Below are 23,009 nucleotides of genomic sequence, written 5' to 3' on the forward strand. Positions count from 1 at the left end.
ATTTAGCCAGCTCCTATGCACTCCATACCTGGGAAGCAAACCAACCACTTGGACATTCGTCGAAAAGCTGGTTGCTTTATCCAACAGGGATTCCCATTCCCTAGAAAACTCCACATTTTTACTGTGGCCTACATCATTTGTTCCCACCCACAAAGTAACCATGTCCTCCTTATTCAATACTCCCTTCTTTTCAGCAACCATATTAACGTCTTTTACCCGAGCCCCTGGTAAACAACACCTAGCCACCTTACGCTTTACTCTCCCAACTGTGTTACCCACCTCCCTTACCATAGAGTCCCCCAAAATTACACCCTTAGTTTCCCAATCTAACTCCTCATTTGAAACTTCCCCCTGAATCTCTGGAACATTTATACCCTCTACAACTGGCCTACACCCTAATGCTAACTGGGCTTCCAAAACTAGCATCTTAAGTCTTAAGTCTGAGAGTTCAGCACATTTAGTGCAAATGTAATCCTCCTCAAAAACAGACTCATTTTTCCCCTTATACAGGCAGAACATATGACATAAATCACAAGAGATCCACCTGTCCCCCTTCCCACTCTTTACCTCTTTCATAATGCATATAACACCCATTTCTACTCAGTGAATATGTTCCAAAAGGCAAAACAGAAAGATAAAAATGCAAAAAAACACAGAATAAATACTAAAAACAGCAGTAAATAAACAGAGTTGCTACACCCAATAAAGCACACAAGATCAAAAACCAGGAGATCACCACATGTTAGGCTTAGCTCCAAAAAATGCAAAAACACTTCAAGAATACAATAACAGCTAAAATGAGCCCCCAAAACACAATAAAACTAAATTACATGACAAAGTGAAGTAAAAAAACCTAAAACTAGTCAGTAATAATGAAAAATTATAGTAAGAAAACACTTATCAAATTTGCAGCAATAACACTCCCTGCATCACAGGCGCCCTCTAGTGGCCAAAAGCCACTAGAGGTGGCCACTAGAGATATGAAGTTAAATATCTGAAAAAAGATCCAAACTGTCAGAAGTTCATCAGAGAAGATGCTACCCTTTATCAAGTTGACAAAAAGGATATATTCAAGCTACCACACCCAATACTAACTGGTGGATCTGAAAGGCAGCTCGAGAAGTTAACATTTGGAATTGACTTATCTGATTACAATCGTAGTTAGAAATAAGTGTAGCTTAAAAAAACAAAATCTTTAGTATGGTTTTCAGAAGCTAGAGCGTCTGGTCATTTTATTAAAAAAGTGGAGCCTATTAAGATAATAAGATCTAAATTTATATATAACTTTGAAACAAATAAAAAAAGATATTTCTAAAACTATGTGTGGTATTACTGATTGACAAAAAGTGATGTACTTACTGAAAATCATATTTTCTTTACCTGTTAATCATTGGTCCAAGGTACACCATTCCAAGACCCAAGGTACACCACCGGTGATGTACCTGGGTACTAATTGCATTCTTCTGTTTTTTTTATAAATGTAATTGAAATAAGTTAAATAAATTTTTAAAATAATAATATGTTGTGTAAAAAATCATAAAGTTTTAACTAAAGGTTTTTGTGTTTAGATTTGTCAAATAATTATGAAATTAAAAATTGAAAAGTGAAAATAGGTTTAAGGTACCCCACCTTCCCCTACTTGTATTAATGATTTTCTCAGTTTTTTTTTTAAGCGCTAACTAGCAATGAACTACCTTAATGGATTAAAAAGATTTTCAGGTTTTGTACATAAAATATGTTGACTATAAATATGTTAGTTGCCTTTTGTGTGTATGTAATTAGTTGTTAAAATTGTGTTATGTTATCATATTTTTTATTTTTCAATTACTATTTTTCTTTCAGGCACATCTGATAATTCATCAGTAAGTGAAATGACCGTTTTAATTGGTGAGTAATTTTGTTTTCGTGACTTCATTTTTAAATGTATGTTAAAATATTATAGTTTTTCACTTTCAAAAATAAAGTCAAAAAGAAATGAAATGCTATTTAAAATTTAATTTTTATACTATATATTTATCTGTATGCATATGAAGAAATTAACTATAAATTTTGACAAAAATATGCTATGATTTGAATTGTATATTGTTTTATTTTCAATTGTTATATGTTTCAGACTTATTTTGATCATAACTTAGATTTAGCCAAGCAGTCCTATTTTGTCATTGCAAGTATGAAATTTTTAGTGGAGAAAATTAGTTGTTTAACTGTAACTGACTTATTCAGTGGCGTAGCTATGCCTTCTGCCGACCGGGCAGTTCCTCAATTTGCCGCCCTTTTGATGAGAAATAGTTAATACATTAAAGAGTGAAAAGTATTTTAATAAAGAAGAAAAGAAACTTGTTTTTTTCCTTCTTATTTTTCTTGCAGAAGAGGAAGAAAAAAAAATTCATAGCCCCCAGAAAAATTCCAAAAATGTAAATCAAAATTGGGGATTTCAGGCATTTTTTAGTAACGCATATAAAAAAGGGACTTGGAGCTCCCACCATTTTTTTTTTTTTTTTTTCAAAATTAAAATTAGTTTTATGTTTTATTTGGTAACATTTGGGGGTCGGAACTTCTCAAGGAGTTTTTCAGAAATTGAAGTGTTAAAAAGGTAATTTAAGGCTATCTTTGGATTTGTGAAGATATTGGGGAAGGTTCTGGAGCGCTCTGTCCGGAAAGTTTTTTAACTAAGTTGAAAAACACATAAATGTAGGCTGTTTCTAGTGGTGTAAAGGCCTCTAATAACTCCAACAAAGACCCTCAGGAATTGAAATTTTAAAAACTCAATATTAGGCTAAAAGATGAAATGCAAAGGGCTGGGTGGGTGTTATCCCTTGGAAATGTTTCGAGACTCAAGGCATGAAACTACACTTTTGGGCTGTTTGGTGACGTTAAAAGATAAAAAAGGTTCCCAAAAATGTGACATTTATTGAGTGTTTAACAACGCAATTTTAAGCTGTCTTCGGTGGGTCCCAATTCTTCGGGCTCAAAAACATTTTAAAGCTATCTTTGGCAACGTTAGACAACGAAAAAGGGGGGGTGGGGTTGCCAGAAATATTTTTGTGAATATCATTCATAAAAAATGAACAAAACAGGCCCTAACACTGATCCCTGAGGAACCCCGCTTAAAACCACACTCTATTTAGAATAATTTCCCCTTACAACTACCCTTTGTTTCCTTCCAATCAGCCAGTTTTTTACCCAAATGAAAATTTTCCCTCCTATTCCTATATCAGCTAATTTGCTAAGTAGAGCAGCATGCGGTGCCTTATCAAAAGCTTTTTGAAAATCAATGTAAACAACATTTACAGGCTTCTTATTGTCTAAAGCCATGGTAACTTTGTCATAGAAATGTAATAAATTAGTTGCACAAGATTTACCTTTCCTGAAACCGTACTGAAAACTAGTCAATAGATTATTAGTCTCTAAAAAATTTACAATCTTAATTTTTATCAATGTTTCAAAAATTTTGCAAACCATTGAAGTTAGTCTCGCAGGTCTATAATTTTCCGCACTCCCTTTAGACCCTTTCTTGAAGAGAGGCATAATATTAGCCAGCTTCCAATCCTCTGGTACTGTCCTCGAGTTATAAGAAGCATTGAAAATATTTACAATTACATCTGGGATTGTTTTGGATTCACGCTTTTGGGCCAAAACTTATTTGAATTATCCAAACACCCCAAGAAGTTTCTCCCCAAGCTACTGGCCTGGAATTGCTCTAGGGATACATTCCTTTCACTATTTCATAACTGAAATCAAAATTAAAATATACTATTTTTATTTGGAAGTGATTATTTATGTTAGGCAACGAAACCATTTGCTGAAAGTTCCTATTAGTAAAAGAAAGTTACAAAACAAGCAAAGTAGGGAACACCTAAGATAGCTACTACAGAAAGGTCGACAAACAATCAAGCCAGCTGGTTGCCAATAGCAGTTATTTTCTTATTAGAAGGCCTTTATGCATATAATGAAACAGGGGCTTATGTAATTGGGTTGTTTATAGGGTTCAAACCAGGGTTGGCAAGGTTTTGGACACTATGGTAAAAACCACGGTAAAAACCCTGGATTTTATCGTCCTGTCCAAAACCCTTGTGTCCAAAACTGTCCGAAAGTGTCCAAAACTATATTTTTAGAGAAATTGTATTTTTGAGAAAAAACAAAAAACAGAATAAAATGCATCAAAGTAAAGTTTTATGTTGAACATTTATACAATGTGAACATACTAGTTATTTATGCCGCTGATTTTAATCTAGTTATAGAAGTTGAATTCTTAATTTAAATTTGTATTTATTTAATTATTTATTTATTGTTATTATTATTATTATTTTTTGATAATGGTAACCAAATTTACTTATGCTTGTGCATGTGTGCAAATGAAAGCGGGGTTGGCGAGGTTTTTACCATCCGGTTCAAAACCCTTGTTTCCAAAAGTGTCCAAAACTATTTTTTAAAAAACCATATTTTGTGAGAAAATATCAAAAACAGAACAAAATGTGTCAAAATTATGTTTTTTTTTTTGACTACTTAATATATTTATTTAATATGAACATTTAAGCATAAATATGTATATAGCTTATATATGCAGCAGATTTTGATCTAGTTACATAGAAATTAAATTCGTCATTAAATGTTTCAATTTGTATGCCTGAGTTTCTCTTTTTTGTTTCCATAAACCAAATTTTTGGACATTTATGCATGTGCCGAAAGAAAGTGTTCACAGTATAGTGCAATAATTGACTTAAATGCAATAAATGACAATTTTTTGTAAATACAAAATGTATTATATTAAAAATGTGAACTAAAAAAAGAACACAACTTTTAAAATATAAGTTGTGTTTAATCATTAATTTCTTGTTCTTTAATCTATGATTTAAAAAATAATTTTCATTAAAACATCACACAAAATTTATTTGCAAAAACCATTAAAAAAAATGAAGCATTTAAAAAAATATTGTACATTTAATAACATTCCTTTGAGATATAAATGTAACTGAAATTAGTTGTCTTGTTAGCAATGTGAATTTCCTTTCATGGCTCTACCAACTGTTACAAAAGGAAGTTTTTATGTGATAGAGTTATTGGCATTTTATTTTAAGTAAAATATTTTTTAAATGAACATTTTGGAGAAAAGTATTATCAAATACTCATTAATTAAACCTCATTAATATTTATATTTATGCATTACAAATACTGTAGTAAATACAAATTGATTAGGTTACACCCCTTTAGCTTTAGCATTTTTTTGGACAGTTTAAGACAGTTTCGGACACTTTTGGACAGTTTTAGACACTTTTGGACGGTAAAAACCACCTGTCCTGTCCTAAACCGGTTTTGGACAGTCCAAAACCCAACCCTGGTTCAAACCCTCTCCAAAATTTTTCATCCAAAGAAATACTTTCCATTATTTATTTATTTTATTTATTTATTTATATTATGGTGACAAAAATAATATTGTTGTTATTATTATTCTTTCAATTTTATTTGTGAAATAAAATTTGTATGACTGAAAAATTGTACAAACCCATTGTGTGTTTATGGTAGTTATTGAAAAATTCATTTATTGTAACAATATAGCGTTTTGCAAGAACATCCCCTTCCTCCATTTAGATGATCTATCATAACAAAAATCAATAAGTATACATATGAAACCAAATTTTATAGACCATATAAATGTTTTGAAAAATCTGTTTGGTAAAACCCCCTCCGAAACAAAAGTCTGGTTACGGCACTGTAGTGAACCAATTAGGTAGTTGGTTTAAAAAAAAATGCGAGGAGAATCGGTGAAAATTATTTAAAAGAAGAAGCTCGCAATCGGTTTATTTTCTAGCGACTCTGTCTCTTGTATTACAAAATTAATCTCGGACTGCACAGTCCTGGTTTAAACCATTGATTTGGAATAGTTTTATTTAATAAAGAAAAAAGAAATGAAGGGGTGGGAAATATGCTTTAATTCTGCCTCCTCCTACTTTTTTGGTACATCAGCCATCTATGTCTAAAGCTAGAATGAATTAATTGTCTCTTATTTTTGCTGGAATTTTCTAAAATTTTCAGAAAATTATCTCAACTTTTAATTATTAATTTTTTGCCTTTTTTTGTTTGTTTCTGTTTATTCTACGGTAAATTTTAAAATGTCTGAAGTAAAATGACTGAAGTGTTAGAAGTAAGAATTTAAGTCTAAACATTGCAATAATTGTATTAGATGAAGGGAAAAAATATTCAATTCTAAAGACTATTTCTATAAGTTGATTTGCACTGAAAAGTATGAAATAAAATGAGTATACGATTTCTTAATTGGAACGCTCAAAAATTGAAGTTGATCTTTAAATGTCTTTGTGCTTGTGTTAATTCTAAAGCAGCCAATAAAATTAATATTAAAAATTCAAAGGAGAAGAAGTATAGGCGGTATAAGGGCCGTGCTTAGGGGTCGGCAAACTGTGAGAGCCGCACAGGGCCGCTAAAATATTTTGAAATTAAGGGGCCACAAAAATATTAGAAGAGAATAAAATATTTCTGTGTGAGAAAATACCTTCTTTTTAATTATACCAATGAAAAGAAGATGCAATGGGACAAACTTGAGCTACAGCTCATTAAAAATAGGCAATTTTTCATGTGAACGATTTTGACAGCCACTTTGTTAGAAAATCAATATTTACACACTGCAACTATAACCCATTAAAAGCATGTATATTGACAATAGAATTACAAAGTTTGAATTATTTTTGTTCAGAATTTATGATGTTCTAAAATCCAGGAAAAAGTTTCTCCACTGCGTTTTTCTTGCGACTTTGCATGCGTGCTTCACAAAAGTTAATGAACTTAAATTCATAAAAATATTAGAACCTTTTGACAATCAAAAGTACTTTGAGCTCCTAAAATTTCATGCTTCCAGTGTGATAAAATTTTCTGTAATCTGAGCTTAAACATGGCAATTTATTATTGAAAACTGACAAAATTTCAAACTCATTTTTGTGTTCTTATTCAAAAGAACATCATTAAAGAAGAAACATATTTTCAAAAAATATTGAAAAATATAATTGAAAATAAGCTATTTCGCACTTGAACAGTTTTGATAGCCACTTTGGATGACAATATCTTTTAGAAAAGAGATATTTAAGCTCTGAAACTGTAACCCATTAAAAACAAATATTTTTCCAATAGTCACGAGGTACAAGTCTTTGAATTATTTTTGTTCAAATTTTATGACAACCTAAAATTTCGGAAAAAAAATTTCCTGCCGCGCTTTTTCACGACTTTACACGTGTGCTATAAAAAATCAAATGAGCTCAAATTTCCAAAAATAATTGAATAGATTAACAGCCAATAGTACCTAAATTTTCAGGCTTGTAGTGTGATAAAATTTTCTGTAAACTTAATCTAAAGTTGGTAATTTGGCACAAAAAGCTGATCCGCTATTTTGGGTCGCATTTTTCTCTGATACTAAATCCTCAGGATTTGGATCTAGGAAGCTGAAAATTTTCTTAGATTAGTTTCAAAGGCACGACTCTAAACCTTTATAAAATTTCATCCAAATCCGATATAATTGAGTGGGGACCCCTAGGTCACTTGACATGGAATGACTCTTCTATATTTGCTAGTAGTAAAAGTAAGTGAAACAGCAGAAGAAGGTCAAAATGTTCATTCTTTTTCTGAACTTTGTTCTGAAGTTAGATTTCAATTTTGTATTTCATACCCCGCGGGCTGAAAACATCGCAATTTGGATACCAGTCTTTATTTCATCAATTACATATCTTTTGGACTCAAAAAATTTTCTTTGCAACCATATTTTGTGTCATATTTTTTCACATTAATTTTGTAATTAAATACTGTTTAAGGCTTTCACGGCCGGCGTCAATATGAGGAGATAACATTTCCGGGCTTATTGGCCGTGGTCTAGTTGGAGTAGAAATTACAGACGTTTCGGCTTGCTTTGCTGCAGCCATCATCAGTGGTTTGAGTTTGGTGAGACTGGATTTTGTAATTACTCATAAAAATCTGGAACTGACTTATACAGCTGTGTGACACACTATAGTGGATTATTTTTTAGGAGAGAATAAATAAGTAACAAAGCTGATTGTTTATTGGCACTGGGCTGCTAAAACTCTAAGCACGCTCCTGTGCGGTATAGCAAAAGATATTTGTATAAAGCTGTATACTGCCTATTTCTTCTCTCAAATTTTTAATTTTAATTTTATTGGCTGCTTTAGAATTAACATAAAGATATTAAGATCAACTTTAATTTTTGAGTTTTGCAATCAAGAAATCATATACTTATTTTATTTCATACTTTTTAGAGCAGAAAAAAATTGTTTTATTACCATAAAGTTTTTTTTTTTTTGTAATTTATTTGATGTGTGAATTTTTAAAATTTAAAACATATTTGCTTGTTACTTATCCCTCTTTGAATCCAAAAAACAAACTTTTGTTGACTTTCGTTTTAATATAAATGAAAATAATTTTGTTATGTAAAAAAAAAAAACTTTTGTTTTAATATAAATAATAATAATTTTGTTACATAAAAAAAAATGTTTTATACAAATACAAATACAAAAGTGACGACCAGCAATAGGCTCTGGGCCCAGCTAGACTGGTCCTAGTCAATTTATAATCCCCAGTAAAGATCAATGGCCCTCTTAAAACTGTCTACTCCTTTGCTCATTACCACCTCTTCCGGTAAGCTGTTGCAAGGTTCCACTACCCTGCTAAAATAATAATTTTTCCTAATATCCATGTTAGCCTGAGATTTAAATAGCTTAAAACAATGACCCCTTGTCCTGTTTTCAGTGCTAAACTTTAGCCCCGTAACATCTTTCGTTTTAATAAATTTAAACAGCTGAATCATGTCCCCTCCGTCTCTTCTTTGCTCAAGACTGTACATTTTTAGCCTTCTAAGCCTGGAATCATAATCTAAGTGGGAAAGTCCACTTATTAGCCTTGTAGCCCGCCTTTGAACCCTTTCCAATACATTAATGTCTTTCTTAAGATAAGGAGACCAAAACTGAACAGCATACTCCAAATGGGTCTTACCAAACTTCTATATAAGGGCAGAAGAACTTCTTTAGATTTATTTGAAATAGATCTATTGATAAACCCAAGCATCTTATTGGCTTTGTTGCTAGCAATGCTGCACTGTTGGCTAAACTTTAAATCCTGACTTATTAGGACCCCCAGATCAGTAACTTTGTCTGCCTGACTAATGACTGAACCTTGCAAATAATAACTTGTACACTTATTTCCATGCCCTAAATGTAGCACTTGACATTTCCCAACATTAACAGCCATAACCCATTTATCAGCCCACTCCGTAATATGATCTAGATCCTCTTGCAGCTGATTTGCTTGTTCTTCATTTTCTACAGTCCCCATAACTTTGACATCATCAGCAAAACAATTCATGTTCCCAGAAATATTTTTGTGAATATCGTTCATAAAGACAATGAACAAAACAGGCCCTAACACTGATCCTTGAGGAACCCCGCTTAAGGCTGCTCTTCAGTGGGAAAGAAAAACCATCTCGCTTGAAAATGGGCCTTTTCTTTAAACGAAAGCAGTGTACATCAGTGAAGTGATTGACACTTCAACAACCAATAGAACGAGCGGTGGCCGATGAAAGTGTGGATCATGTGACCTGTCACATTTTGCAAGGGGACAGACCGGACGCTCCCCTGCTGTGCAGAGTAGTCGAAGGAGGTAATAGCTGACGGCGAAATGAAACCGCAGCTTTTTACAGACCCTTCCAAGGAAATTCTAGTTCTTTCCCTCTTGAGTCTTGACTACATAGGTAAAAGAAAAATAACTCAGTGTAAAAGGCGCGGCATTTTGCAATCCCGCTTGTGATATTAATTTATTTGCATTCGCACTAAAATTAATTTTTGAAACGAAGATTTTTTCCCCCATTAATACGGTTCCTGATCTCATCTAGGAAAAATTAACGAATGAATGAATATTTGCAATAAATTTATAAATTCGTTTTATTTTTAGAAAAATGTTCGTTATTGAAAATTGATAATATCAAAAAAGGGAGGAAAAAAAAGATAGCCTGCATGACCACACTGAATTTTAACGAAATGAACTCCAAATTCTAACCAAAAAATATTCTTTAAAAATGGATGATCCTACTTAATAAATTTGAAAAATCGAGTGCCGAATAAAAGTGGGGACTAACTAGTTATCGGTTGGCGAAATTCTTTCACTTCCTCTGCCTGTTTGCCACTCTCCCCAACCCCATCCGAGTTAGCAGAAAACATTCTTAAAAATGAAACTAGATCCTCTTTGCATAGTTAATACTTGATTGTACAATAAACATTAATGCCACTAATTAGTTACATTAACCTTTATTTGAACTGATAATATTTATATTTTAGTGCTAAATTAAATACTACTTTGTTGGTTAGTTACCTGTTTTACAAATGTAGTGGCGACTAGAAAAAAATGTGGCTACTATAAATACCTTTTCTCACCACTGGTGACCAGAAAATTCCCCTAATCTTTATCTTTGAATCCTTTTCTTTTTGAAAAAATATTTATTTATTTATCTAAGTACTATATGCAGATGAGAAGGCTACGATAGCATTTCTCAAGGGGTTGTTATGGTGAAAGTTCTTTCAAATTGAGCATAACAACGGCAAAGTCGCGGACGGCTACGGATAAGGATTTCCTGAATTTGAAAAATTAAAGATTTTTCTCTGATCTTTGTATGCAAGGGTGCTCACCCTGCTCCAAGCTCAAAGGCAAAAATCACTTTTTCCCCCACTCTCAATGTTTGTAAACTATCTTGCGTTGAAATTTTGCAATAAAACTAAACCTAGCACTTTTAGAGTCTCAGATTCCCAGTTACTAAATTCGGCAAAATACATGAGGTATTACATGCACTATATGACCAAAAGTATTGGGACACTTTCAAAAATTCACAATTTTACGGATTTCTCAAAAAATAAAAGACCAATTGCTCTCTGCTCTGTAATTTTTTTCTCATGAAAAGTATACTCCAGACGTCAAATCCAATAATAATTAAGTCTGCTATTCATTTAGGGGACCAGCAACAAATAATCTGTTCTTATCATGAATCACTCTATAGCGATGGCAGGAAAGTGTTGCCAGTTTGCTAACAATTCCTTACCATTCGTCGCCTATCCTAGAATTATAGAAATTCGGCTCATTAGATTGCTGATAACTTTTTAAAATTTAAAGAAATTGCGGTGGAATTTTTTTCATGGATTGTAGGATGTATCTGAGCTTTGAATTATGAACGTTATAAATTGCTATCTTTCGTGTCTGCGCAGTGAAAAATTAATAGCTTTAACTGTTCATATTTCAACAAATTTTCAATATTTTAACTTCAAATTTTATTATTATGTTTCTCTAAAATGCTGTCAAATATTTTAAAAGTTTAGTAACGTTTGACGAAATACTCTGCGTAATATAAGGCGAAAACCTTCAAAAAAATTTTGCATTTTTGAAAGAAATGCTTATATTTCCATGGGTATAAGAGATACTTTCACAAAAATATAAAAATAAGTTTTTGATAGATTTTTAACTCATTTCTGAAAATTATAGCTTATTCGCAGCAATTTGCAATGAAAAATTATCAAAAAACTTTTTTACTCAATTTGTTGTCGGTCCCCTAAATGAATAGCAGACTTAATTTTTATTGGAAAATGACAACTAGAGTATACATTTTATGCGAAACAAATTATAGAGCAATTGGACTATTATTTCTCGAGAAATCCCTAAACATGTGAATTTTTGAAAGTGTCCCAATGCTTTTGGTCATATAGTGTATATAGTGCTTCTACTTCAACACATTGAGCTTTTATTAAAATTTTCTAATAAGTCTTGTGAGTGTCTGATCCTCGTTAGTTGTCATAATAAATATTAAGGGTTGTACTTTTTCTCAGGAGGCACGAAAATATTACCTACATGTATATCTGCCTGAAAAAAAAAAAAAAATCTCGAAATACTTAGATGAAAAAAAATCTCAACGCCTCGCTCTGCCAGATTTTAAAGTTTTTATCGCTCTGCCTCGTTTTCATGCATCTTGCATTTAATGAATCAATAATAAAAAATAAAAAAAGGGCAAGAAACAGATTTGCAGGAAATACATAAAGTTGAAACAAAAATGAAAATGAACAGCTTACATTTAGGAAAGCAATTATAGGTACAAGTAAGGGTTCACAATTAAAAAAAAAAACAAACAAGACAAACTTTTTCTTTTAAGTTCTGTGTTACGCACTTCTGTGCCGAAAAATTATCGTATCCTGTCTTCAGTCACAGAATAAAATGAATGTTCTAATCCAATGATTATCAAGTAATTTTCATTCGTATAGAACAAAAATCTTTTTTGAGATCCCACATTTTCCATTCTATTGACTCCTAGTAATATGTAAATACAGCGAGAGAAAGGATTTAGCTTCTTGTTTAGGAGAGGGAACCATTTCTATATTTAATTAACATGATCTTTATCGTAAGCATACTATTTACTCAGAAATACTCCCTATTTTCCCAAGCACTCTGTTTGAGGGCTATGCCTTTTAATTTTCTCGAAAATAAAAATTTTCAAAATGCACTTTTAGACGATCTCTGGTAGTATTTGGAAGTAAGTAAGAGGTCCTGTGATCTTCCACCAGCAAATTTTTGAACTTGAAACGCCAAAAACACAATTTCAGGTTCTTCAATTCTGTTAGGAAACGGGGAGTTCGGAAGCTTTCCCCGGAATTTTTCGAAATAGTCTAAAAACGCAGTCTTAGTGTGATGTTGGGGGGGGGGGGGAGGCAAAATTTTTAAAGTGTTATAAACATGATTGTAGGCCATCTTTAATAACGTTGGGGACATGCAGGTTTTTGAAATCCAAAAATGCAATTTTAGACGACTTTTTTTTTTTTATGGTCAAAGAAGGATTTTTCACAAACTCCCTTCCCGAAATTTTTTGAAATTAAAGCCATAAAAACGAAATTTAAGACGATCTTTAATGATGTTTTTTTAAGGGGGGGGGGGTGCTTATGTGACCTGAAAACCTTTATGCCTGTAATTAATTTTTTCTACATTGTATTAAAATGCTGATCTAGCTTCTGAGAATGAAAATAGAAAACAGTGAAAACTTGTAACCCCCATTCTATATTGTTCACATTTTAGTTAGCTTTGTCGGCAACATAAGGCTGAAAACGTCATTAAAACTAATACATACAATGCTTAGTAATTCTACCACGGTGTGTTTTTTACATTAACTGAATTATATTAAATTGCTAATATATTTTTCATGATTTTCTATGTGTTTAATGAGTATGTTGGTGTACGGAATGTTTTCCGCAATTGAATTTTCCACCTCCCAAACCTTCTAAAGAAATTTGACGAGTCTGGCTCTTAAAGACACAAATAATTTTCAAAAATGTTTGTTGAGCTGTGGAAAGCACTTTATGTGTGTACCATTTGTAGTAACATAAAACACATGTAAAACGATGCAAAATACCCAGTATCTGGAATACGATTTAATCTATATATAAAAATATTTTTCTACTGGAAGGGAAAAATGTCAACTTTTCGCATTCGACAGCATTGTAACAATGTTCATTATATTGTAAATAAACAATTTGACTCAGAAATATTCCTTTCAAATCTATTTCTTTTCAAACCACAAATTTGAAAAAAAGCAGATGTTGCGAATTTAACAGCTAATAGCACGCATCTACATGGATTCACTTTCAAAAGCACTTGATTCTTCACGAAAGCCTTATAGGAAAAGAGGAAAGAAGAAAGGACGTCCAGCGGAGGTCATTGAGGGGAACTAATGAGAGGGTAATAAATCTTACACCCCATTAGCACTTACCCCTTAAGTCTGTGCTTACCCCTCAAAAAGGGGAGGTTTCTAATAAAGGGCGGGGCGAATGCAAAAAGTGAACGTATTTTGAAATTTTTTTCAATAGTTAGAACATGATATTTGTTTAAAAAATGGTCGCATTATTTCAAACAAGATCTCAAAAGAGAGCTGGAAATATTTTGCGTGTCAGGGCGTTCTTAAAATTTCGATAGCACGAGTTGCAGATGTTTTACAGAGCGAAATGTCCAACAGTACCTCGTTTTCGAAGAAATTCATTTTTTCTCGAATTTTAAAAAATCGGAGAATGGACACATCAAAAAAGTAAAAACTAAAAGAAACAGACATGGTCTTGAAAAATACTCAGAAAAAAAACCGGATCCGAAAACTTCACAGGAATTTGTAAAACAAGCTCCAACTTTCTCCGTAGGTTAACATTAGATCCGAATCTTTCAGACTCTCAGTGAAGAGCACCCTTAAGACCTCACTCCAATTAGAATAATTTCCCCTTACAACTACTCTTTGTTTCCTTCCGGTCAGCCAATTTTTTACCCAAATGAAAGTTTTCCCTCCTATTCCTATATCAGCTAATTTGCTAAGTAGAACAACATGCGGTACCTTATCGAAAGCTTTTTGAAAATCAATGTAAACAACATCTACAGGCTTCTTATTGTCCAAAGCCATGGTAACTTTGTCATAGAAATGTAATAAATTAGTTGCACAAGATTTACCTTTCCTGAAACCGTACTGAAAACTAGTCAATAGATTATTAGTCTCTAGAAAATTTACTATCTTAATTTTCATCAATGTTTCAAAAATTTTGCAAACCACCGAAGTTAGACTCACAGGTCTATAATTTCCCGCACTCCCTTTAGACCCTTTCTTGAAGAGTGGTGTAATGTTAGCCAGCTTCCGTCCTCTGGCACTGTCCCCGAATTATAAGAAGCATTGAAAATGTTTGCGATTACATCTGCTAATTCCTCTGCACATTCAACTAAAATTTTCGGATAAATATTATCTGGCCCCGGAGCCTTAGTCTCTTTAATTTTTTTCAAATGAAGTAAAACGTCATCCCTGGAAAATACAAAGTCCTCAAGCTGTACTATAGCTTGTGTCTTGTTGGTGTCAACTGTTGAGATACAGTTATCGTTAAAAACATTCGAAAAAAAGTTATTAAGAACATTAGCAATATCACTATCGTCCTGAATTAAAATTCCATGCTCATCAACCAGTGGCCCAATATGACTATTTCGAACTTTCCCCGAATTAGCGTATGCAAAAAACCTCTTGGGATTCCTGTTTATGTTATCTGCCAGTCTTTGCTCCAACTCTCTTTTCTGAATCCGTACCAAATACTTAAATTTACGCTTTGCCTTACAATATTGGAGCCTATCTGCACTGTGACCTGTTTCTCTAAACCTATGAAAAGCAGCTTGCTTGTAATTTAGAGCGTCTTTAGTTTCCCTGGAGAACCACATTGGCCAAATTTTAGTGTTGACACCCTTTCTCCTAAAAGGAACATGATCCCTAACCGTATTCGCTAGATTTTCCTTAAACTCTGCCCACTGAAGATTCACATCGCTATTGTCCAATCCAGAAGAAAAAACTGCTTTCAAACTCTGCCGAAGTGCCACAAAGTCGGTATTTCTGAAATTGGGCACAAACCTAAAATTCTCTACTTTGTGCATATCAAATTTAATCCCAAACCTAATACTGTTGTGGTCACTATCTCCAATGTGTTCCCCTACACATAACCCCTGAACAGAGCCTTCCATGTCGCAGAAAACTAGATCTAAAATTGTGTCCTGTCGAGTACCCTGAGTTACAATTTGATCTAAGAAACAGTCACCAATTACTTTCAAAAATTCCTCTTCTCTGCTATTACTATGGTAAAAATTATTCCAATCAATTCCTTGAAAATTAAAATCTCCCATTATGATGACTGACCCCTTGCTAGAAATGTCACTAATAATACTAAACATCTGTTCGTCTTGACCCTGGCTTAAGTTGGGTGGCCTATAAATATTCCCCAAACGTAGTTTTTTGCCCTTATTACTAATAAACTCCAGCCAAATCATATCAATCTCATTAGGTTTATCATTAATTACCAATTCATTGCAAATTAAAGTGTCTCTGACATAAAATAAAACCCCACCACCTCTTTTACCTACTCTGTCTTGTCTAAACAAATTATACCCAGCAATAGATAATAAATCATCATCACTTTCGGTAGCCCATGTCTCGGTAACTCCAATAATATCCAACCTCTCGTCTATAATTATGCTTTTCAATTCTTTCATCTTGTTCCTAATACTACGAGCATTTGTATAAAAAACCTTAAGTAAGCCCATCTTACTTTTATTTAATGCTGCATGATTGTTTGAATCCCAAGTGTTAAAATCTTTTCTCTTATTAGCCACCTTATTTCCGTTTCTACTAAAATTCCGATAGTTAGTACCCTTTCGAATTCTGCTCCTTAAACCATGCCCCCCATTCCAACTTAGTTTTTTGATTCTGAAGCCTCTAAAACCAAACCACTAACCATTTTGACCCCTGTAGAGCTCAGATGTAGGCCATCCCTAGCAATCCAATCTCATTTACATCTAGTCCACACATCAATAAACCTGATACTACGCTTAACGCAAATTTCTTTGAGTACCAGGTTCATACACCTAGCCCCTTGGTTTAACCAACTCCTATGAACTCCATACCTGGGAAGCAAACCAACCACTTGGACATTTGCCGAACAGTTGGTTGCTTTGTCCAACAGGGAATCCCATTCCTTTGTAAACTCATCATTGTTACTATGGCCTACATCGTTAGTTCCCACCCACAAAGTAACTACATCCTCTTTATTAAATACCCCCTTCTTTTCAGCAACCCTATTTACATCTCTCACCCGAGCCCCTGGCAAACAACATCTAGCCACCTTACGTCTAACTCTGCCTATTGAGTTTCCCACCTCACGCACCATTGAATCTCCCAAAATTATACCCTTTGTTTCCCAGTCAGTCGCCTCAGCAATAACTTTCCCCTTTACCTCTGGAATTTTCCCACTATCTAACACACAGCTAATTCCCACATCCTTTTTACTAACTTCCTCCTTTAATTCTGGAATATTCCCACTATCTAACACACAGCTAATGCCAACCTCCTTTTTGCTAACTTCCCCCTTTCCCTCTGGAGTGTTTACCCCATCTACATGCCTACAGCCTAATGCTAACTCACCCTCCAAAGTAAGCATCCTAACTCTGATTTCTGAGAGTTCAACACAATTTGTGCAAATGAAATCCTTCTCAGACTCATCCTTCCCCTTAAACAAGCAGAACATCTGACATAGGTCACAAGAAATCCACTTGTCCCCTTTACCACTTTTAACCTCCTTCATTAGGCATATAACTCCCATTCTAGCTCAAAATGATACACTTAAAAAGTCAATACAAAAATACAAAATTGGAGAAATAATGCCAATTATTAGAATTAGAAAGCATTGGAAGTAAAAGATACAAATATTACTAAATCCTAAGACAAGCAGTATTGCACATAAGGGGAGAATAGCTTATATTTATTATTACTAATTTTTTTTATAAATATTGCTGATTTGTGTGCTCGAATTTAAGGGCACTTTTGAACAAGTACAGTCGAGTCACAACTTATGCAAGGGATGTGTTCCAAGACTCCTCGTGTAAGTCAAAATTTTGCGTTGTGTAAATGTATGTATAAATTTTTTAGAAGCATATCAAATTCTTTTAGACTTTTGTAAACTCTCCTTACACTGCTTTAAAAAGTATTCCTAAACTATACATTTCAGTTTCTTACATAAGGAACAGAACTTTTATTGTATTTAAAAAAGAAAAAGCTGTTTTATTCAACATAAAATACTTAAAGATGCACAAAATGAATAATCGATGGGTGAGAAAGTCATAAAATAAAGCATGGTATGCACAGTATGTAGTAATGCTAAGCCAAGTTTTTCCTGCCAAGCTCATTAACTACTATGCTAGCTTGTTCAATCAAAGTAAAAAGTGCATGCATAAATTAGTGTAAATTGGGTAAGAATTTTTAGCTAACTGAAGCGGACTGTCTGCATTTTTCCTTCAGTACTGAAAGGAAGTCTTTACTGCATTCCATATGTGGCAAGTCTCCAGCCCTAGTACCACAAGCAAAGTGAAATTTTCACTCTAGAGTACTGAGTACAGGGTGCCTATTAAATACTGTAATACCCCAAAAAATAAGAGTAGTTTTAAGTGTTTGGAAAAACAATTTTTCTATCCATTTCAGTGATTGATAACTTTGTGTAAAAGCAGACAACTTTTATTTAACCCGTTCGCACCCAGCGTCACGCGGACGCTACACAACGATTCCTCTCCTATCAGCCCAGCGTCACTTCTCCGCTACGTGCTCTGATCGACGCTGACGTCCCAGCGTCATGTATATGCTTTCTCGAAATGGAATGATTGAATTGAATATTTAAACGATAATAGATGATGCTAAACGGCTATAACTTTGATCATATTCGAGTCACATGGTATTTGACCTTCATGTACACGGTTTAGTTTCTTATTTGGGCCTATCAATGGGATAGATTTTTTTAATGTAAACAACAGTGAATCACTGCTCTGCGCATATGATTTATGAGGTCTCAATTGCTCTTGTTTATATCTTTGCTTCTCTTTTTTTGTTACGAGTAATTGAAAAAGATATACATCTAGCTGAATAAATTATGGGGGAGGGAAGGAAGGTTAAAATATTTTTGCGTATGTGTTCGAGACTTTTGGGATTCCCCATTCAATGAGAGTACAGGAATGATTTCAAGAGGCCTGCAGTTTATGATTATTTTTGAATCCTTTCTGATATTATTCTTCTGTATTTATTCTTTTTCATTTGAAGAATGGAAAACTGCAATAAAAATGGTTAGCGAAGTGAGTGAAAGGGAATGTTTTCGAGTGAATTATGAAGCGGTTTTGAGACTTGTCGCGTGGGAAATATAACTAGTTAAAATTCGTTGACCTAAGTTGTTTTAATCAAAATTACATAAGGAACATATTTTTTTGCTACATTTCTTTTTCTTTGATTCCTTACTCACGATGTCAAACTCTAACTTTGTTTTTGTGCACATATCATGTAATTTTGTGCACATGGTTAAAGTTTTAGTATTCTACTTATTTCACTTCCTTCTAATAATGTAATAGTCTTTATATTAATAATTAGTAATCAGTAGTACATTGTTTAAGCAAAATTAAAATTTCAAGCCATTATTTTGAGATGCTGATTTTATATGAATATTTTTGTTCAGTTAGGCTTAACTGCTGTGAATGCTCGGGCCGATGGCGGCGTTCCATTTCAGAACGTTCGGTCCCATAGCTGCGCTTCGTTTTCCGAGCGCTGGTCCTGAAGGGGTTAAGCAAAGCATTTAGAATATTTGAAAAGATGGAAGCCAGAAGAATAATGGTTAAATAGCTTTTTGATTGAAGATCTTCTGTAGATAAAATATTAAAGCAATTAAAATGTCTCTCTTTTAATAGAACATTTATATTTTGGGCTATAAATCAAATTGGAGACTAATAGCTGTAAAAATCGCCCAAGTACTGCTTATACAAAAGAACATAGCAAGAGGGTTGTATCTATGATGTTCTACAAATGAAATAGCTGCAGTAGAGAATGAGTCGTAGAACTGTACAATTCACTATAAAAGAAGACCTAAGTTTTCGCCTTTCTCGGAAAAGAAAAGTTCCAAGTTTTGATTTCGGCACAAATAGTATAAAACCTACAAAAGAATTTCTAAACTGGTATGGGTTAGCAAAAGTGTTGTCAGAATAATTTTATCTGATGAGAAGCTGTTTTGTACAGAGCAAAGTTATAATGCTAAAAATGCTCTTGTATGTTCAGCAAACTTCCAGGATTATACATGAAACTCTAGCAAATGCCATAGTATATTATATGATATATGATCACCCATAATATTAATCTCCAACACCATGACAGGATACTTGTACATTAGCGACATGCTTCAGACATATGTGTGACACTCATGGTTTGACATGCAGCGACTGACTGGGAAGCAAAGGGTATAATTTTGGGAGATTCAATGGTGCGTGGGGTGGGAAACTCAATAGGCAGAGTTAGACGTAAGGTGGCTAGATGTTGTTTGCCAGGGGCTTGGGTGAGAGATGTAAATAGGGTTGCTGAAAAGAAGGGGGTATTTAATAAAGAGGATGTAGTTACTTTGTGGGTGGGAACTAACGATGTAGGCCATAGTAACAATGATGAGTTTACAAAGGAATGGGATTCCCTGTTGGACAAAGCAACCAACTGTTCGGCAAATGTCCAAGTGGTTGGTTTGCTTCCCAGGTATGGAGTGCATAGGAGTTGGTTAAACCAACGGGCTAGGTGTATGAACCTGGTACTCAAGGAAATTTGCGTTAAGCGTAGTATCAGGTTTATTGATGTGTGGAGTAGATGTAAACGAGATTGGATTGCTCGGGATGGCCTACATCTGAGCTCTACAGGGGTCAAAATGGTTAGTGGTTTGGGTTTAGAGGCTTCAGAATCAAAAAACTAAGTTGGAATGGGGGGCATGGTTTAAGGAGCAGAATTCGAAAGAGTACTAACTATCGGGATTTTAGTAGAAACGGAAATAGGGTGGCTAATAAGAGAAAAGATTTTAACACTTGGGATACAAACAATCGTGCAGCATTAAATAAAAGTAAGATGGGCTTACTTAAGGTTTTTTATACAAATGCTCGTAGTATTAGGAACAAGATGGAAGAATTGAAAAGCATAATTATAGACGAGAGGTTGGATATTATTGGAGTTACCGAGACATGGGCTACCGAAAGTGATGATGATTTATTATCTATTGCTGGGTATAATTTGTTTAGACAAGATAGAGTAGGTAAAAGAGGTGGTGGGGTTTTATTTTATGTCAGAGACACTTTAATTTGCAATGAATTGGTAATTAATGATAAACCTGATGAGATTGATATGATTTGGCTGGAGTTGATTAGTAATAAGGGCAAAAAACTACGTTTGGGGAATATTTATAGGCCACCCAACTTAAGCCAGGGTCAAGACGAACAGATGTTTAGTGTTATTAATGACATTTCTAGCAAGGGGTCAGTCATCATAATGGGAGATTTTAATTTTCAAGGAATTGATTGGAATAATTTTTACCATAGTAATAGCAGAGAAGAGGAATTTTTGAAAGTAATTGGTGACTGTTTCTTAGATCAAATTGTAACTCAGGGTACTCGACAGGACGCGATTTTAGATCTAGTTTTCTGCGACATGGAAGGCTCTGTTCAGGGGTTATGTGTAGGGGAACACATTGGAGATAGTGACCACAACAGTATTAGGTTTGGGATTAAATTTGATATGCACAAAGTAGAGAATTTTAGGTTTGTGCCCAATTTCAGAAATACTGACTTTGTGGCACTTCGGCAGAGTTTGAAAGCAGTTTTTTCTTCTGGATTGGACAATAGCGATGTGAATCTTCAGTGGGCAGAGTTTAAGGAAAATCTAGCGAATACGGTTAGGGATCATGTTTCTTTTAGGAGAAAGGGTGTCAACACTAAAATTTGGCCAATGTGGTTCTCCAGGGAAACTAAAGACGCTCTAAATTACAAGCAAGCTGCTTTTCATAGGTTTAGAGAAACAGGTCACAGTGCAGATAGGCTACAATATTGTAAGGCAAGGCGTAAATTTAAGTATTCGGTACGGATTCAGAAAAGAGAGTTGGAGCAAAGACTGGCAGATAACATAAACGAGAATCCCAAGAGGTTTTTTGCATACGCTAATTCGGGGAAGGTTCGAAGTAGTCATATTGGGCCACTGGTTGATGAGCACGGAATTTTAATTCAGGACGATAGTGATATTGCTAATGTTCTTAATAACTTTTTTTCGAGTGTTTTTAACGATAACAGTATCTCAACAGTTGACACCAACAAGACACAAGCTATAGTACAGCTTGAGGACTTTGTATTTTCCAGGGATGACATTTTACTTCATTTGAAAAAAATTAAAGAGACTAAGGCTCCGGGGCCAGATAATATTTATCCGAAAATTTTAGTTGAATGTGCAGAGGAATTAGCAGATGTAATCGCAAACATTTTCAATGCTGCTTATAATTCGGGGACAGTGCCAGAGGACTGGAAGCTGGCTAACATTACACTGCTCTTCAAGAAAGGGTCTAAAGGGAAAGCGGGAAATTATAGACCTGTGAGTCTAACTTCGGTGGTTTGCAAAATTTTTGAAACATTGATGAAAATTAAGATAGTAAATTTTCTAGAGACTAATAATCTATTGACTAGTTTTCAGTACGGTTTCAGGAAAGGTAAATCTTGTGCAACTAATTTATTACATTTCTATGACAAAGTTACCATGGCTTTGGACAATAAGAAGCCTGTAGGTGTTGTTTACATTGATTTTCAAAAAGCTTTCGATAAGGTACTGCATGTTGCTCTACTTAGCAAATTAGCTGATATAGGAATAGGAGGGAAAACTTTCATTTGGGTAAAAAAATGGCTGATCAGAAGGAAACAAAGAATAGTTGTAAGGGGAAATTATTCTAATTGGAGTGAGGTCTTAAGCGGGGTTCCTCAAGGATCAGTGTTAGGACCTGTTTTGTTCATTGTCTTTATGAACGATATTCACAAAAATATTTCTGGGAACATGAATTGTTTTGCTGATGATGTCAAAGTTATGGGGACTGTAGAAAATGAAGAACAAGCAAATCAGCTGCAAGAGGATCTAGATCATATTACGGAGTGGGCTGATAAATGGGGTATGGCTGTTAATGTTGGGAAATACAAATACAAATACAAATGTGACGACCAGCAACAGGCTCTGGGCCCAGCTAGGCTGGTCCTAGTCAATTAATTAGTCCCCAATGAAGATCAATGGCCTTCTTGAAGCTATCCACTCCCTTGCTCATTACCGCCTCTTCCGGTAAGCTATTCCAAGTGCCCCTGACCCTGCTAAAGTAGTAGCTTTTCCTGATTTCCAAGTTAGCCTGAGATTTAAATAGCTTAAAACAATGACCCCTTGTCCTGCTTTTCGCGCAAAAATTTAATCCATTTACATCTTTCATTTTGATAAATTTAAATAACTGAATCATGTCCCCTCTGACTCTCCTTTGCTCTAGGCTATACAGGTTAAGCCTATTAAGTCTGGTATCATAATCTAAATCTGAGAGTCCCCTTACTAATTTAGTTACCCTTCT

General features: G+C 34.1%; 1 protein-coding gene across 1 annotated transcript in view; it reads left to right on the plus strand.

The window, feature by feature from the left end:
* Positions 1-1,857: 1,857 nt before the first annotated feature.
* LOC129222020 (target of rapamycin complex 2 subunit MAPKAP1-like) overlaps positions 1,858-23,009 on the plus strand; it is a 209,363-nt gene continuing 188,211 nt past the window's right edge. Inside the window, exon 1 of the mRNA XM_054856436.1 lies at positions 1,858-1,887. The gene's annotated coding sequence lies outside the window, so the exon portion shown is untranslated. The remainder of the gene's footprint in view (positions 1,888-23,009) is intronic.

The sequence above is a fragment of the Uloborus diversus genome, chromosome 5 (assembly GCF_026930045.1).
Source record: "Uloborus diversus isolate 005 chromosome 5, Udiv.v.3.1, whole genome shotgun sequence".
Classification (NCBI taxonomy): Eukaryota; Metazoa; Arthropoda; class Arachnida; order Araneae; family Uloboridae; genus Uloborus; species Uloborus diversus.